This window comes from Mastomys coucha, unplaced genomic scaffold (genome assembly GCF_008632895.1).
Source record: "Mastomys coucha isolate ucsf_1 unplaced genomic scaffold, UCSF_Mcou_1 pScaffold22, whole genome shotgun sequence".
NCBI lineage: Eukaryota > Metazoa > Chordata > Mammalia > Rodentia > Muridae > Mastomys > Mastomys coucha.
Genome location: NW_022196905.1, coordinates 178,635,808 through 178,653,866, shown reverse-complemented (window position 1 = coordinate 178,653,866; position 18,059 = coordinate 178,635,808). Strand labels below are relative to the sequence as shown.

The following is an 18,059-nucleotide window of genomic DNA, read 5'->3' as shown; positions in this document are numbered from 1 at the left end:
AGGAAGTCTGTATCCAAAAATCAAGCCTACAATTCATTTCTTGGTGCAGCACAACTATCAACTCTCAGATTACTTACGATGGAGGTAAAAATCCTTTGGTGATGTGAGGGTCATTGAAATACAGCATTATTACAATGAAAAAAGAGCAGCTAAAGAACAGCTTATATATTTCAAAAGTATTTATATACCCAAAAGAAACATAAACAATTAACTAGGGATGTTGCTTGTAAGAGAAGAACAAAGAGTGAGACTGAATGCTTTGCTTGACGTCTGTAACTCTTGTATCAATTTGAAGAAGAGGACTTCATAAGTTGCTCTTTCCCTGAGATGAATGCTTTTCCAAATTGTCACAGCAAATGAACCAAATTCTTACCCTCACCTAATGTCTGTGCCACCCTCCAAGCAGAACCATGGTTCATTAAAAACACTGGTGAATGACTTTATGGATAGACTATCTTAATACACACACACCATTTTTTAAATGAATGTAAACCTATTCTCTGTGGGCTGAGAATAAAGTCACTCACTCAAGTCAAATAGCTTTGACCACAGCAGGAAATCTGTATCCAAAAATTGAGCCTACAAATCACTTCTTGGTGCAGCAGAACTATCAACTTTCAGCTTAGCTACGATGGAGGTAAAATTCTTTGGTGATGTGAGGGTCATTGAAGTACAGCCTTATTAAAATGAAACCCAATGTCTAAAAATTGTTCTTATTTTGGGCTTGTACCACAGTAAAAGCCAAGATTTTAAACTCTACTAAATACAAAAGAAAAAAAAGACTTTATATATTTATGTTCATTTAAGAAAATACTAGTAGTAATGTATTGTTTTGAAGTATACAGTTAATATGTTTGGAGTTAAAAGTTATATTGAGAAAAATATATTTTCACTATTGCTATAGACGAGCATCTACATAAGACTGTTAAATTGATTGTTGTTTTATATCAAACAACTTTTATAATACTCATTTTTATTGTTATAATATTTTATAAATTTTAAAAATATGACAAAAAATACCCTATCAATATGTTCTACATTTGTGAATATGTACATCCAAAAAATCAATAAACTTTCAAAATAAAAAATATATATAATTGGAAAAATGCTTTTGTTTGTACAGGAGGGAAGAAATGAGGATGTGGAACAGAAGGAAATTGATAAATTATTTAGGAGCTGTTTTGCCTATTAGATATATGATGTCAATTTGAAGAGTCTGTATCTTACATTACAAATGAAATCTAAAAATTTATTAAATTTGGGTATGTGCATATATATGTATACTCATGTGCTCATGAGAGTAGATGTAATTGCATATGTTATTACACATTCAACAGGAATCCTAATGAGTGCAAACAGAAAATATAAAAAGTGCCACTTCCAATGTTGAAGGGTTTGGGAAGAACTAAATCAAGAAGGGCAAATTAAGAGGGAATGTAAACAAGTTAAACAAGGGTGTAGCGTTAGTGGAAGCAGAACAAAGATGCTATCTTCAGGGGAACAAGAGAACAATTGCTTTCAACCAGCCAAGCATCAAGAAGACTGAAAATTCAGCTTCTGCTGTTATTTTGATTAAAACTCAGTCACAGTTTGTTTTTAACATATCAGATTTCTAGCAGGATGATACATTCCAATTTCCCCACTGAATGTCTGGAATAAGTCACAGAAGGCATATAGAATATATTAATTGTGAAGCATTCTTTGATAATTTGAATCCACTTTCTTGTTCAGAGGGACCACATACTTATCTAAAATTACTACTAACTGTTTCAAGTATATTGCATGTGTTTGATCTTACTGTTTGTTGCCTACACACATTTACATTGATCACATCAATAAATTTACTTTATTATTTTATTGCTCTTATTAATCACTAAAGGATTCTATTTTTGTTTTTCTAATGGCCTAAATTAGTGTAATGACCGGACATTTCTTGATGAAAAAGTAGAGCTCAATTCCCGGAGAGAGGATTAGTGGAGGAGGGGTTGTTTGTTTTGTTTTTGTTTCTGTTCTTGTTGTTTAGGCAAGTCTGACTAAATTGAAACTTCCCAGGATGATAGTCAGAATTATTCAACTTCCACATGATTATTTTCATGAAGTTTGCTTCTAATCAAGTATCTATCTTAGATGAGTTTTTGAATCTCTAACCTTGCTTCTTTGTGCTTTTCTCATCTGCTTATTCAAACACTTTACAACAAATCATCTTCTTCTTGTTTTCTCTGAGTACAGCCTTTTTACTTTGGTCCTTTAGAGCATTTAGGTAGAACAGCATAGGTAACATAATTCCTATTTAAAGATGAGTCAGCAGACTTTTAAATTTTAAGTGGTGCATCCAAAAATCTGAATTCTATCAGGAGCTTGGACTCAAGGCATGATCACAATATCATTTATTTACCTCATCATTGTAAAAATCTCCTATAGGATATTTGTAATGAATAATTGCAATTTTTCTGATAGAATTATGAACAAGAGAACCTTGTGGGTTTTAAAAATTTGTTTAATGAATGTTAATTATATATTATTGATATATAAATTATTAATTATTAATATATTATTAACTTGTTTAATATATATAAATTATGTTACATTAGTATGTATTCATTTTATTTTTCAATTTAAAATTAAATAAAGTTTCCATATGTTTGTTAGTATGCTTTTATAATAGAACATGGCATATAATTTGAAGATTTTGAGGTCTATTTGGTGGAGATGCGGAATCTTTACTGCATATCTAAAATCAGCAATACAAATGTTACAAATATTAGAATTTGGAATCTATGGCTTTACTATAGTTTACAAGACATCTTTCTTGCTAATGATAGATCCTCTTTAAATTTATGAGATCATATTATTCTCATAAAAGTCATACTGGTAAAGTAGATGTTGACATTTATTGCTGTATGAAGATTTATATCCTGGTTTAATACTACATTAAAATAAACGCCAGTCTAATTAAGATTTGTACCTACTCAATTTTATCTTTAATCTTTACACAAGAAGCATCTCAAATTAGGATGCATTCTTATATAATACACTATAAATTCTACATGTCTGAATGCTTGATCCACTAAATATTAGATTTTTTTTCATATAGTAACATAGGTCAACATTCCCAAATTGTCATCTGCTGCAAAACTCCATACCCATCAAAAACTTACAGATCTTGATTTTGACTGATTTTATTTAATTTTCTGTTTCAGTCAGGATCTTATTGCTATAACATAAATTAGTTTATATTTGTAAATAATGAAAAATGTTTTGTTTGCTTTGATATGAAAATTTAATCTGAACAGTTTTATATTTATACAGTTAAAATTAACTCAAGATTTAAAATTGTCAACCAAGTAAGTGAATGTTTATTAAATGTTTTGGCTAGTTTCATTAAGGAATAAATATAAATCCCCCACAAGAAAAAATGTATTATCATGGCTATGAGATATAGCTGAATTTGAAACATATACACACACAAACACACACACACAATTTCTTTCGGAGATGACATTGCCATACTCTTAATATGTAACTTTGTAATTTATTTTTCATTACTCTCAAGAGTAAATCGATTACTGAAATTATAACAGGTTATTTGTATCATAAATTATAAGATACTATATATATATATATATATATATACAATAAATTTTCCTTTTCTTTATTCCCCCAAGTACTCCCACATACCTCTACTTGCTATTTTTCAAAATTCATTGATTTTTCCCATTAATTGTTATTGCATACTTACATGTATGTATATATAAATTCCAGAACATAGCCTGTTCATTCTGTATACTATTTTTTTTAATTAGTATTTTTAAGTCTGACAATTTGGTATTAGATAACCAATTGATGGGCTTATTCCTGGGGACAACTCTTTATCTTTGCCTTTAGCTCTTTGTATAGGGTTGAGGCCTCCTGGTTTTTCGCTCACCTTCTTTGGGATGTCTAATTTGGTGTTTTTATTCAGCTTGTGTTTGGGCAGCCATGTTGGTGAGACTTTATATGTGTAGCTTCTGACATTACTAGGTGATGTATTCTCATAATAAACTCCCTGATCTTTTCACTTCATCACTTCCTCAATGTTCCTTGAGCCTTAAGTATGGGAGTATTTAGAGATGTATCCATTGTCACTGTGCTAAACAGTTCTCCATTTAAATAGGATGTAGATTACTGCAATGGTCTTTCTTTGTCGCAGAGGAAGTTTCCATGATGGGGAGTGAGGGCTGAACTTATCTGTGGATAAAAGGGCAAAGGGTTAGAATGCAGTTAGAGAATATACTGCCTTAGTAAAGTGGTGGCTGTGAATTCTCTTGCAAGTCCATGCCTTATTTTGGCCTGGATAGTTGGCTAGGTATACAGTATCAGTTTGTTTTTACATTGTGTGTGACTTTCCAAATGGTGTCTCTGTAATATAACTGATATTTAACACAACTTACGCTGTTACTGATTTTCCATTTTCTTTTCTGGGAACTTTTCTTTTTTGTTTTATTATTCCTTTATTTAGTAATTTATTTCTGTGTTCTCATTTTATCTCTTTACTAACTTTTTAAAGTATAAACATTTTCATTTCTACAATCATGTAAAAATTATAAATTCTGTATATCTGCACATTACTCCTCAACATTGAACAATTTCTGACATATTTTTAATTTAAAATAGTCTATGTATCAGTCACTGGCTGAACTAGAACTTATTATGTAGAAAAGCCTGACCTAAAACTCATGAGATCCATTTGCCTCTGCCGTCCAAGTACTGGAATTAAAGTCATTTTACATCATGGCTGGATGAATTCTGAGGTTTAAATTTTTAAAAAATTTCAATTCTAAATTATCTTTCCTTTTGAAATATTTTGCTTCTCTCTTATTAGTTACTTTTTGGCTTTCCTCAGTTAGTATAAATAATAATTTATTTTACCCTTCATCTTCCAACTTGTCCCATCTATTGATTTTTCACATTTCATATTTGTTTTTATGTTATTGGTTCTATATCACTTTTTATTTATATTTTATAGCAAGGTAGTTGATTTCCTATCATATTGTTAGTCATACTTGTTTTTTTCAAGGGCAGTCTGTGCAGTCTGAATGTACCCATGTGTATCCTGAGTTAAAATTATATGAACTCGTATGTGATTTAAGGACCTATTCTTTTTCAGATGTTACACACTATTACATATATGTCTCTCTCATATATATACATTCACAAATGCTATTGTCAATTTAATTAAACAGTTTAATATCACTTGTAGTTAAAACGTTAGAGGCATATGAACTATTTTCTTCAATGTTTACTCTCCAACATGCATTTATCTTTCACCTCCAAATTTTCTACTGTTATCCTTTTCTACAGAAGAAAAGCTTTCTTCATTATTTAATGTATTAAAAGCCAGTTAATTAATGTTATCTCTTGATTATATCAGAAATTTTTATAAAATTTGGTGTATTATTTTCTTTGCACAGGATACCCTGATGATAAATTTTCAGTATTTTACTAAATTTCTTCAAGTATGCTAAGGTGGGTTTGTGTTTGTTTGTCTTCTTTTATTCACATACAATTGACTTTCTGGTAGATCCTACTAATGGTAGATTTTAGATTAAGGCTTCCTTGAGTCAACTCCATGGCTAGTGTGCCCTCTAGACATAGCTGCCATTTTGTGGTCTCAATGCTAATTAATTAGTTGTTCATAATCTCTTAGATTTCTGGTTTTTAAAATCATCTTCCTATAGCCTGTGACCCCAGCTCACCATTCCTTGGTTGCCCTTTGTTCACAGCCCTTCTGGAAGACAGTTTCCATTCAATGTTTCTTTGCATTTAGACTCAGACTCTGTTTGGAACTGTTGCAAAATGTTGGAGTTCTCTATGTGAAACTCTCTCCATTGCTTCACTCCACTCCCAAATTCTAACCAACTCTACAGCACTTGGATTACCTTCCATTTTTATCTCTGCTTGTCACAAAAGTCTAATAACTACAAAAGATAGAAAGTCTTCATAAACATCAAGTTCACCAGATCACATTCCACAGCAACATAGTGCTAATCTGTTTGCTGTTCCCATGACTAAAGCAGGTTATTTAATATAGTTGTCCTGGTTGCAGTTGATTTAATACCAAGAGTACTCTACAGTTTACTAATTGACAAAAGAAACAGTGACACCTATTCTTACCTATCAAATTTTTAATATTTAATATTACCAGTTACAGTTGGCAATATGTTAGATTGTATCTAAGGAACTTCATGGACACAAAATCATTGCATCTTCCAGGCAAACCTACACAGTAGCTTTCAAGGAAATCCAGGGCTCAGGAACACTAAGCAAATTGCTCAGGTTTGTGCAATGAAAAGATCCCAAATTCTAAGGACCAGCCATTCTAGCAAAGCAGCAATGTATATAGTCCTCATAATGTATCTCTTCTTTGCAGAACATTTCTGAGAAATGAAAGATCAGAACTATGAAGGATTTCTCCATAAAATACTTAATACTTCTAAAGCCAATAAAACAATAGAGAGATTGTGTTAAAGAGAAGCAGTATGGACAGCGTCTCCATTGTAAATTATACTCCATCAATGCTTAAATACCATTACTTTTACATATGGAAACGACACCATTCCAAAATGTTCTATAGTGGAGCTGTATGACAGCAGTGCTTCTTATAGTTCATTAATCTTATTTATAGTCATCCATATTACATGTCCTTATTCATTTATTCTATACCATTCCACCTCATTCTTGCACTTTTTAAATAAAAACTTTTGTGTATATCAAATAAAGTTACATGGTTTTTGAGTGAATGGACATTTTCTATTTATTTGAGTAAATATCTAAGATAGGAGTTAATGAATTATATAGGTAATGGCATTTAAAAAAAACAATCTTCTAAATCATTTTCATTTGTCCATAGTCACTTTTCACAGTCTCTAATATTCTTAAGGCCTCTAGTTGCCAACTCTTCATACTCTAAGTGTTGTTGTTGTTGTTACCAGCATACTAAAGCAGAAGTTCTTTACAACTTAACTGAAATTTTTCCAAATGTCTAATAATGATTTCACATGCTTAAGAACCATCTGTATGTATTCGAGGATAATAAACCTTTGCATATGATTATCTATAGTACTCATTAAATACCATTTTTGTTTTCTTGTGTTTTTATGTTAGTTAATATACTTGGCAAATAAACTTGTCATTTTATTGGGATTTATTTTCTTATTAGCGGGTTTTGTCTTAAAGGTTTTTGTCTTTGTCTTATGAAAGAGCTCATTTTTGTCTTCTTATTAATATTCTTCAAAGGAAAGAGTATCAAATACTCTTAAAATGCAATTCAATAATTTTTTGAAATTTTCATTTATGATATATAAAACCAGTGTTAGAATCTGAAAATTCTTTTGAGCCCATAGAATCCTAAAACTATTTTCTTGTTCTAATCTAGAATAATAGTTATTTTAGCCTCCTTTTCATACTGAGAGTAACATTTTTCTTTTGCCCAATTTGGGTAATTAGTTGACTGGTAACCTCCATTCTTTGTTGTATATAATACTATATTTTTATGCATTATCTATGAAATTTTCTATTTGTATAAGTTTTGTAATTAGGCATTTTTAATTTTTACCATTTAGAATACAACCCCGAAAACACATATTCATATCTAGATACACATGCGTATAGTCATACTAGTATTTGATACTATATTAGATATTAGATAAATACTGGCGTTCTAATAATAGAAATATACTAATAGTATATAAATCAGATAGAAACTCTGATATTACCCTTGGAAATGTCTGCATCATTAAAGATCTTTCAATCTACATTTTTATTTAGTCAACTTTTCAGAAAATCTAAAATATCACTAAGTATTTCCAATGTTCAGTGGTTATAATAGTAGGAAACTATTTCAATTAGCTATAGACAATATAAATACATGCTGATATATTTCTGGCCTCATCTTCAATGACTATTGCTCCAGTTATTCAAGAAATTGTATAGACTTGACACTGCCAAAATAGATAAAAATGTTCATTCAAATAAGTAAGCTGAGATTTCTTTTGATGGTACAAGTAGTGTCCTGTTTTTACCACTTCCATCCCCCGAAAAAAACTAAAATTGAAAAGAGTTGCATATGTTAAAGGTGCTCAGTCCACCATGTTGGTTTGAAAATACTAGTAATCTTTAGCTTTACTCTTGATAAATGCATATAGTATATCTGAAATGAGTTAGTATATAAATTACACAATTCTTTATAGTATAAAGAATTCAGGACACAGAAAACCAAGAAAACAAAAAGTCTAATTAAATGGGGAGTATGACAGAGACTTCTCAAAAGATAAAATATAAAAAGGATATTGAAACACTTAATTTTTATACCATTAGCCATTAAAAAAGTGAAAATAAAAATTACTTTGAGATTTCTTCTTATCCCAGACTGAATGAAAATTATCAATAAAGCAGATGAAAAAAATTAGCTGGTATGCATGCAAGAAAATGGGAATATTTATTCTTGCTTGTCGGGGTACCAAATTGGTACAGCAACTTTGAAAAGAAATGTACAGGTTCTTCAAAAATCACAAAAGAGATCTGCCACAAAATCTGCCCATACCACACTTAAATCAATATTTATATCATCATACAGAGATATTTTCTCATCCATGTAAACTTAGCTAGATTGGGAAATACAAAATAAAACAAAATAAAATAAAATTATATTTTAAGCATATAGTAAAACAACAAATGTGGTGCATTGATATTGTACCATTTGGACTATTAATTAGATAAAGCTAGAGACATTCATCCTGAGTAAAGTAACAGGTGTTTTAAATAAAAGTAGCCCCCATAAGCCCATAGAGTGTAGCACTTTTACGAGGTGTGGCCTTGTTAGAGTGGATGTGGCCTTATTGGAGGAAGTATGTCACTGTGGAGGCAAACTTTGTGGTCTCATAAACTCAAGCCAGGCATAGTATGACATTCTCCTTCTGTTGCCTGTAGGTCGAGATGTAGACTTCTCAGCACCTTCTTCAGCACTATCTCTGCCTACACTCTGCTATGCTTCTCATCATGATGATAATGGAAAGAACATGAACATGTGAAACTATTAAGTCAGTCCTAATTAAATACTTTACTTTATAAGAGTTGCAGTGGCCAGAATGTCTCTTCACAGCAATAGCAACCCCAAATAAGTACAGTCATCTAGACTCAGGATATTAGACACTAAGATTTGTGTGTGTGTGTGTGTGTCTGTGTGTGTGTGTGTGTGTGTGTGTGTGCATGCATGTGCATCTGTGTATGTGTATGTATGCTTGTGTGTTATTCATAATATACTGAGGGATTAGATAACTTGTAAGGGACCAGAGTGTGGTCTAGGGACTTTTATAAGAATGGGCAAATAGAATGTATTTTAATAAAGAGCTAAATGGAAGAGTAGAATAAGATTAAATAGGGAAAGAAATTGGAGAAAAAAGTATATGATAGGGTGTGAGGAAGACTTTTTGTAAGTCTATATTGAAACCTGCTTCTCTAGAAGCCTTCTAAAATGTATATATCTATGAGAGTAATTTAAATGGTAGTCTATATACTAGAACAAGCAATATCTCAATAAGGCATCACATTCAACCAAATAAAAATCTCAGTACCAGAAATGGGTTCCATCTTTTGAGTTGTTGGCCAAAGAGGTCCCATAGACATTTGATGAGCGCTATAGGCTATTGTTCGATAACCTGTAAGACCTTGTTACTGAAAACACTTCGTCCATGTGTCATTAAGCAAGGAGACATGGAGCTGGTGCTCAACTGGAAGCTTTATCCGCAATGACTAATGTTCATAATGGTGTAGGATAATATACATGCTAATGAGGAGAAAAGTAGTCATTGACCTCATTCAGCTATAAACTCTGGAAGCTTCAAGAGCAACCTTCCTGAAAGATACAACTACTGGTACAATAGTGGCATAAAGGCTGTGGGAGTAATCAATTACATTTGTAACATGTGTTTAAGGCATGCTCCATGAGATGGAACCCCTTTTTAATAAGGCCAAGAACCTGAGGAGACTAGATAGGTCATGGGCCTTAGTGGGAAACCTCCTATTATCATTCTACTGAAAAAACATAGAAGTAAGATGATACCTCATAGCAAACTGCTATACCAAGAGACCAGAAGTTTGCTCACCCTTTATTAGGTGAGGGCATACTTTCAATAGTTAGTAAATTACACAGATACTGACAACCAGATAATGTTCAGAAATGATAGTCTTTGAAGTACTAATTCCTGAATGTTATGTCTTCACCAAAACTCTCTCTTCAAGGTAAAAGAAACTTCAGAAAAATTGATAGAGCCAAAGCTAGTGGGTGATTCTAAGATCATTTATCCAGACTCAAAGGGCTGATGCACATGTAATTTACAGATGCTCTGACAGTGTGAACAATACCTGCATAGGATGAAGTGAGGCAAAATCCTAGCATGGAAAATAATTGTGCAGAAAGCCCCACCCTGAACCAAAAATTTGCCACTGACATCTGTGGAGAGAGGGAAAATCAATTTCAATGAAATTACACTGAATCATCATACGCTAGGGCAAGCCTCACATTATGAGTAGATGCCCTACACAAAATAAACACCATGTTTTTTTCTGGTTTTATTTGTGTATTGTGTATTCTCTCCAGCTATTGTTTTGGTTTAGTTTTGGATCGGTTTTTAAGAGGCATAAATAATATGATTTTGATTGGGGAGGAAGAGAAGGACAGGTCTAGAAGTGTTGTGGGAAGAAAAGTAATATGTTCAAATATACTTCATGTTATCAAAGAAACTATTTCTAAATAAGCTATGATACAAATCAAAATATATGATATCTCAAAAAAATCTGAAAGTATGAAATACTTGTTATACAACTATGAGAATCTGAGTTGCCATCAATAGAATCCATATTGAGACACAAGGATGGCAGTAAGTATTCATAATTCCAGTACTTGTAGCTAGAGACAGAAAGAGTGAGGGTCAAAGTAAGATTGTGTTTCAAAAGAAATAATAATATGGAGGGATAATAATAATTGTTGAATAATTCTGGCAATCTTTGCCCTTTATATCCATCTTCATGCATGTTCCCCTACAGTGAGAAAATGGAAGCTCATGTTCAAAGGGAGAGTCAGAAATACGGACATGTTACCACAAATCAACAAGCTTCACACTAGTGGATATGGAATACTAGAGGATGTATGTAAAGATTCAAAAGTTGTATTGGTCTTCCAAAAATATTTACCAAAGTTCAAAGTCTTATCTTGCAAATTAAAATAGTAAAATCCTCTATTAAGTCAATAGGAAGAGAAAGGCACTTAGTGTGAAGGATATCACTTTGCTAACTGAGACTAATATTTTTTCAACATAACCTTGAGGTTTTGCCACATAATTGAAATAAAAGAGTAAGGGTAAAATTATCAAGATTATAAAAAATAAGGAAGCAGAGTTTATTAGTGATATGAAGCCATATGGAGAAAATGTAAATAGCAATTTAAATCAAGCTAAGAATAGACTTGGTTTCATAATTCTACAACACTCCCAAATACATACAACCAGCAAAAAGATAAAATGACATAAAAGAAAAGCTACAAATATCACTTGCCCCACGAAAGGCCTAGAATGGTAATTTAAATTCTTTGACTTTTTAAAAATATTACCTATCTAACCTATCCATAAACTGTTGTCTAGATATTTGAGAATGGGTGAAGATGTTATTTTCACCTGAAAAAGTAATTATTACAATCCTTTGCTTTAATGATACTAACAACCAAACACCTTTCCACGATTCACTCTAGAAGCAAGAGATGAAATAGAAAAATGTAATTTTGTGACATTCTCATAACAATTCTAGAAGCTGACATCACCCTATTGCCCTGGGCTCACCATTGTATCAATGGGTACAGATTTCTGATTGGCAAAACACCACACCTGGTATTATGTAATTCTATCCTCTGTCACTAGGCCATCTCTGTCTTATTCAGATATCTTAGTCCCTGTGTTCAACAAAAGACTACTTCCCCACAATCAAACCTCCATGGTTATCTAAGTCAATGAACAGCTCTCTTACCCCTATTTAACTCCCATGGAGACTCCCACAAAGTGCAGATTTACTGTCTTTTATTTTTTGCTCCCCATATGCATTCCTTCAGCAATCTCTGAGGCCCTTAGGTCTCTGCACAGCAGGCTTAATCTCCTTTCCTTAGGATGTGTCAACCTAATAACCTTTGTTTTCCTGTGCCTGACCTTTATGACATCACCTGTAGAGTCACTACATGTGCACATACCAAACACTTGCTACTAAGTAATCCAAGACAGAAGGGCCACAACAACTCTAGAGTACGTCATTTTATGTTTTGGGTTCACTGCTTGGAGCACATAACAAGGCCATCAGGATGTTATATAGCTATGCACTTCTGAAGAATAGGGTGTCTCTGACCTTGGCTTAGGTAGTCTGGATGTATTGGAGGATAATTAAGATGATAAACGTTGATATTCATTAGATGGAACTATATTATATCCTTATTGTTTCCACTGATATTTTTATACCCAAACTAACACATTTAATTTTCAATAAGTATCCTAGTCATTGATCAGGACATCACTGGGAATGTAAGCATAAAAATCACTGGGTATCTCTGCAGATTAACAAGCATTTGGGTTTTGTTTTATGTGTTTAATTATTCCCAAGGCTTTTATCTATGAGAAAATTAAAACTTCTTCCTTTAAATCATATCATGTTCATTAACTCAAATAAAATGACAGAATATGGTTTTCTTGTATAACTTCATGGGCTCTGAGTAATATTTGGGTATATTCATTCTTAGTATATCATAGGTTTTATTCTCAGGACTCTTGATTAATTTACATTAGATATGAGTAAATTATACTTTCCCTATACATTAATTCCCCCTTCATAAAAAATGTCTTTCTGACAACTTTGTTTAAGCCCAAAGTGACAGTTATACATGTATTTTCTAAATAATTTCTAAAAAAAATGCATCCTATCTCTCATGGGTAAATTTTTATGAATACTTCCCTGGGGATAGAAAGCTGATCAATATATGCTCTGTATTTTGAAATCTAAAGCACCATTAAACAGATTAGAAAGGTATATGATACTTTTAGTATCCACTAATGTTTCTTTTGAGCACCTCTGTGACAAAATAATAGCAATATTCACATCCAAGTGAAAATTAATATTTACTTGGTTAATATATGATACAATATACATGTATATATGAAACATGTTAAGTATATTTTAATTGCCTCAAACAGAGAAATAATTTACCACTACTCAACAACAACTATTATTACTATTATTAACATCATTTCATTTTATAGATGAGGAACTATAATTAAAAACAGCTGATACCTATTTCAAGGAGCTTCTTTAATGAGAGGTAAAAGTTACTCCTATCTATGTATACCAGTTAAGTACTAAGCATAACTGTAAATCATATCAGTTTGATAAAAATCACAGGAGTTAAGCTCTTCTCAGAAGCCTATGAATTCTTTAGCCATAAATATTTGGCAAGGTTTATAGGGACGGACATTTATCTTCCCTCACTGAGTCAGCCAACTCTCACTTATCTTCAAGATGAGAGCTATCGTTTAATCGTTGAAGATAGTTCCTCATCCTGCCATTATTGTGGTCTGCAGGCCTTCCACCTGCTCTTCTTCCTTGGCTTCTCACATAGCACCTTCCAGTGTCAGAGCTATTCCCTTCCAACCTGCACAGAATAGCTTCCCAAGTCAATTCCACATCAGTGTTTCCTAGTTCTGTGTCTGCAGTGTACAGGGGAGGATACATGCCTGGCACTCCTGTTTTTGTTACAGAATCTATGGGTTTGGTAGGGAAGCATTATCACCTCATTTATATCTCCTTTTAAACTGCACATACACACACACACACACACACACATGCACACACACACATATACATATACACACATGCACACACAAACACACATGTGCACACACACACATGCGCACACACACAATACACACATGTGCACACACATACCACACACACATATACCACACAGACATACCCACACACCACATTCACACACACACTCACAGTAATACCACACACACACACTAATACACACACACATACACAAACTACATACACAACACACATACACATACACACATGACACACATACACTCACACACACACACACACATACACACACATATACACACATACACACATACACACCACACATACATACTTACATACACATACACACACACACTCACATACACACCACAAACACTCACACACACACACTACATATACACACATCACACACACATTCACACACACAAACTCACACACACCACACACACTCACATACACATACACACACACACCACACACACATTGTATTTTTAAGCAAGTGTATAAAAACAATCTTTCCCATGACTTTTTTGAACATCTTTAGTTTTATTTACTTAACATTCATCCATTTTCCTCATTTCTCCCTTCCTTCTCTTTTTAAAGTTCATAGCCCATTTTTCTAATTTCTCCTACTGTCTTTGTCTCTGGAGCTCCTCCATCCCATGCTTCCAGAGTTCCTCTCTATATTTCTGGCCTTTGCAGTTACTTAAAAATCAAATTTGAAATTTAAAGATCCAGATCTGAAATTCTGGAGAGATAATGTGCCAGTTGTCTTCCTGTGTCGATGTAACTTCATTTAATATAATATTTTCCTGTTCCATCCTCTTACCTCCAAATTTCATGATTTCAGTTTTTTATAATCTATTTTTGCTTTCTCTGGCCCTGGAACAAGGGAATTCTCTGGCCCTGGAACAAGGGAATGATATGTCTATATTACATGTCAAAGCAGACCTGACCTCCAGGTTCTCCCAGCATCCCTCAGCATCCTATCTGGCATACCTTGCCCCTAACCCTGTACTTTCCAGGCCAGGAGCTGGGCTGTCCTTCTGTCAGAGGCTCTCCCCTATATAATACAGACATTCTGGTCTCCCCTTCTCATTCTCCTCTTTCTCTGCCCACAGGCCCTTTTTCTCTTTCTCTTCCATCTCTCTTCCTCCCCATGGTAACTTCCCTGGCCTCAGACCTTGAAGCCAGTGAACTTGCCGACTAGAAAGCAGTTGTCCAATAAACCTTCCTTTAACATAATCTAATCTGGCTTGAATTGGCTCATTTCACTGGCAGCCAAGAAATAAACTATTGCTACTGAATTTCCACAATGTGTATGTTCCACGTATTCAGTATGTGTTAATAACTTGAAAAGATTTAGTTGTATCATTTTTTTTGTGTGTGAAAAACAAAAGCCTGAGCAATTATCTCTACAATAGGATATGGTGTCCTTAGGACATCTGTTAATGAGTGATGTGACTAGATCATAGAGGGGATTCACAGTCAGTCCCTAGAGATTTCTCCTCTCCAATTTTCACAGTGGCTGCACAAGTTTGCAACTCATTCAGCAGAAAATGGGATTCGCTTTTCCTCACATCCTTCCCAGATTCACTGTCAGTGGTTCTCTGGATCTTAGCCTTCCTGACATCACTTCTGATGTGGACAAAACCTCAATGTCGTTTTAATTTTCAGTTTCATGGGATTTGAGAGTGTTATTACAGTATTATTAATATTGCAATTACACAGAAAAGCAAATTAATGGCTTTGGAGAGATAAGCTTGTAGTTAAAAGCACTTGCTGCCTTTAATAACACAGCTTTGGGTCCCAGAAGCTCCGTGGCAAATAATATCTTTGGTGACTCAAATTTGGTTCCATATGCTGACCTTGAGTTGATAGAACTATGTGATTCCACAAATGCCACTGGAGCAAGCAATCAAACAAGTCTTCTAATATCACCATAGATGTTAAAGGATGTAAATATGATAATACCCACAGGAATTCCAAGAGAAATATCATCACTATAAAAACTTCCTCAAATGAAGAAGATGAGTATTCAAAATTTAGAAAAACATTATTTGACTTGTTCAATGAAAAGATTGAAAACTGAGAAAGTGAGAGGATCAAAATGTAGGTCAGGCTTGACGAGTACAGGCTCACTTATAGCAATAAGGATACTAATCTTAAATATTACATGAAAGGTTGTACTAGAAACATTAAAAATAATGATAAACAAATAATTTACAAACAAAAGGCTTTAGATCTAAACATGTGAATAATTTGAAAACAACATAGTAAAAAAAAGCATAGCATGCCAGTCACCCAAGCAGGTCAGCATTATTCCATTAAGATCAGACAAAGCATACTTCAACATAAAAAGGAGCGACGCAAGAGGACTATGCAAAACCCTACACATACAAAGAAAAATATAGAAAAATAGTTTGGGGGTTTTTAATTATTTTTTGTTTGTTTTTTTGAGACAGGCTCTTGCTTTGTAACCCAAGCTACCCTTAGGTTTGCAATAGTCCTGCCTCAGTCTCCTAAGTGCTGGCATTCTGAGTGCGCTGTACCCCACATGGCTACCCAAATACCTTGTGTACAAGTATAGGGTCTTTTTGGAAAACTAGCACTTTTGAAATAGCAAGCAGTTTAACTTAGAATCTGCTACTTGTTTTTGTAATGAAACACCAACACTTATGAGCTCATGTGCTACCTGTGACTGCTTTTGGGTGGCAGGGGAAGAGTTGAGTATTTCTAACATGTGACCCATGAGTTCTAAACTATTTACTATTTGTCACTTTCCAGAAAGTACTTGGTGGCTTTTGTTAGATAAATGGATAAATGGATCACAAAATGCTTAAAATCTTAAATATAAAGATAGCAAGCAAAATAGATGTATAAAATGTACTGTTATTTCTTTCTCCCTTCCCTCAGTCCCTCCCTCCCTCCTTCCTTTCCTCCCTCTCTCTTTCTCCCTCCCTGCCTTCTTTTCTTTCCTTCTTTCCTTCCTTTCTTCCTTCCTTCCTTGTTTCTTTCTTTTTATTTTTCCCCTTTTAACGTTTATTTATTTTTTATATGTATGAGATAGCGCAGGGCCTCAGTAGATAAATTCCAAGTGTTGGTTCTCTCCTACCATGTGGGTTCCCAGACATGAACTCAAGTCGTCAGGCTTAGAGACAACTACTTCTTCCTACTGAGCCATTTTGCCTGTCCTCATACCTTGTTCTTGAATAATAAATTAATATCATGAATACATCAGCTCTAGAAAGACTAGCCCATTGTTTTAGTCAAAATGTTAACAAAATATAGTTATTATGTTTTCTAAGATTAATTTTTCATTGATTTTTTTTCAATTACCTCCTAATTGTACTGCCCCCCTTCTCTCAGTATCAACCTCAAAAATCCCTCCATACTTTACTCCTTTCCCTTCTCTCAGAGAAAGGGACTCCCCCCCTTTTAATATGACCTTGCCTTGGGACATCAAGTTGCTGCAGGACCAAGCACAGCTTTGCCTACTGAGGCCCAACCAGACAGTCCAGCTAGGGGAAGGGGATACAATGACAGACAACAGAGTTAGAGACAGCCTCTGTGCCAATAGTTAGGGAACACACATGAAAACCAAGCTGCATATCTACTCCAAATATTTTGGGGGCCTAGTTCTAGCCTGTGATTGCTCAGGAGGTTGGTGGTTTGGTCTCTGCATGCCCCATGGGCCCAAGTTAGTTGACTCTGTAGATCTTGTGGTGTCCTTGCACCTTAGGCTTGTTCAATCCTATCCCTACTCTTCCACCAGATTCCCAGAGCTCCACCTGATGTTTGGCTCTGAGTCTCTGTATTTAATTCAATCTGCTAATATATTAAACCTCTCAATGACAAAGGGAAAATGGATAAGATAATAATAAATATGAAGGTAAAATAAAATAGACATTGGCTTTTCAGGCACTGCAAATGGATAAAGGGAAAAAGATTGAACTTTTATAGAATTAGTCATGAGTGAGTGTGCACAGGAATATCAGAAACAGAGGAAAGATAGTGGGTGTGAGTACAAGATTACTATTGGTGGAATGAAGACAAAAAGAGGATGGAACAAGTATACAATAATATTCTTTTTTTTTCTTTTTGATATTTTCTTTATTTACATGCGAATTTCTCCATTCCCAGTTTCCCCTCCAAAAAACAAAAAA

The 18,059-nt window shown here is 33.8% G+C and overlaps 1 protein-coding gene and 1 long non-coding RNA gene across 3 annotated transcripts in view; one reads left to right on the top strand and one right to left on the bottom strand.

Annotated features, from left to right (window-relative positions):
* LOC116069170 overlaps window positions 1-12,125 on the bottom strand; it is a 107,531-nt gene extending 95,406 nt beyond the window's left edge. Inside the window, exon 1 of the long non-coding RNA XR_004109883.1 lies at window positions 12,055-12,125. This is a non-coding gene — a long non-coding RNA (uncharacterized LOC116069170). The remainder of the gene's footprint in view (window positions 1-12,054) is intronic.
* The window catches only part of Sgcz (sarcoglycan zeta), a 1,052,781-nt gene that overhangs the window by 878,562 nt on the left and 156,160 nt on the right, over window positions 1-18,059 (top strand). The window lies entirely within an intron of this gene.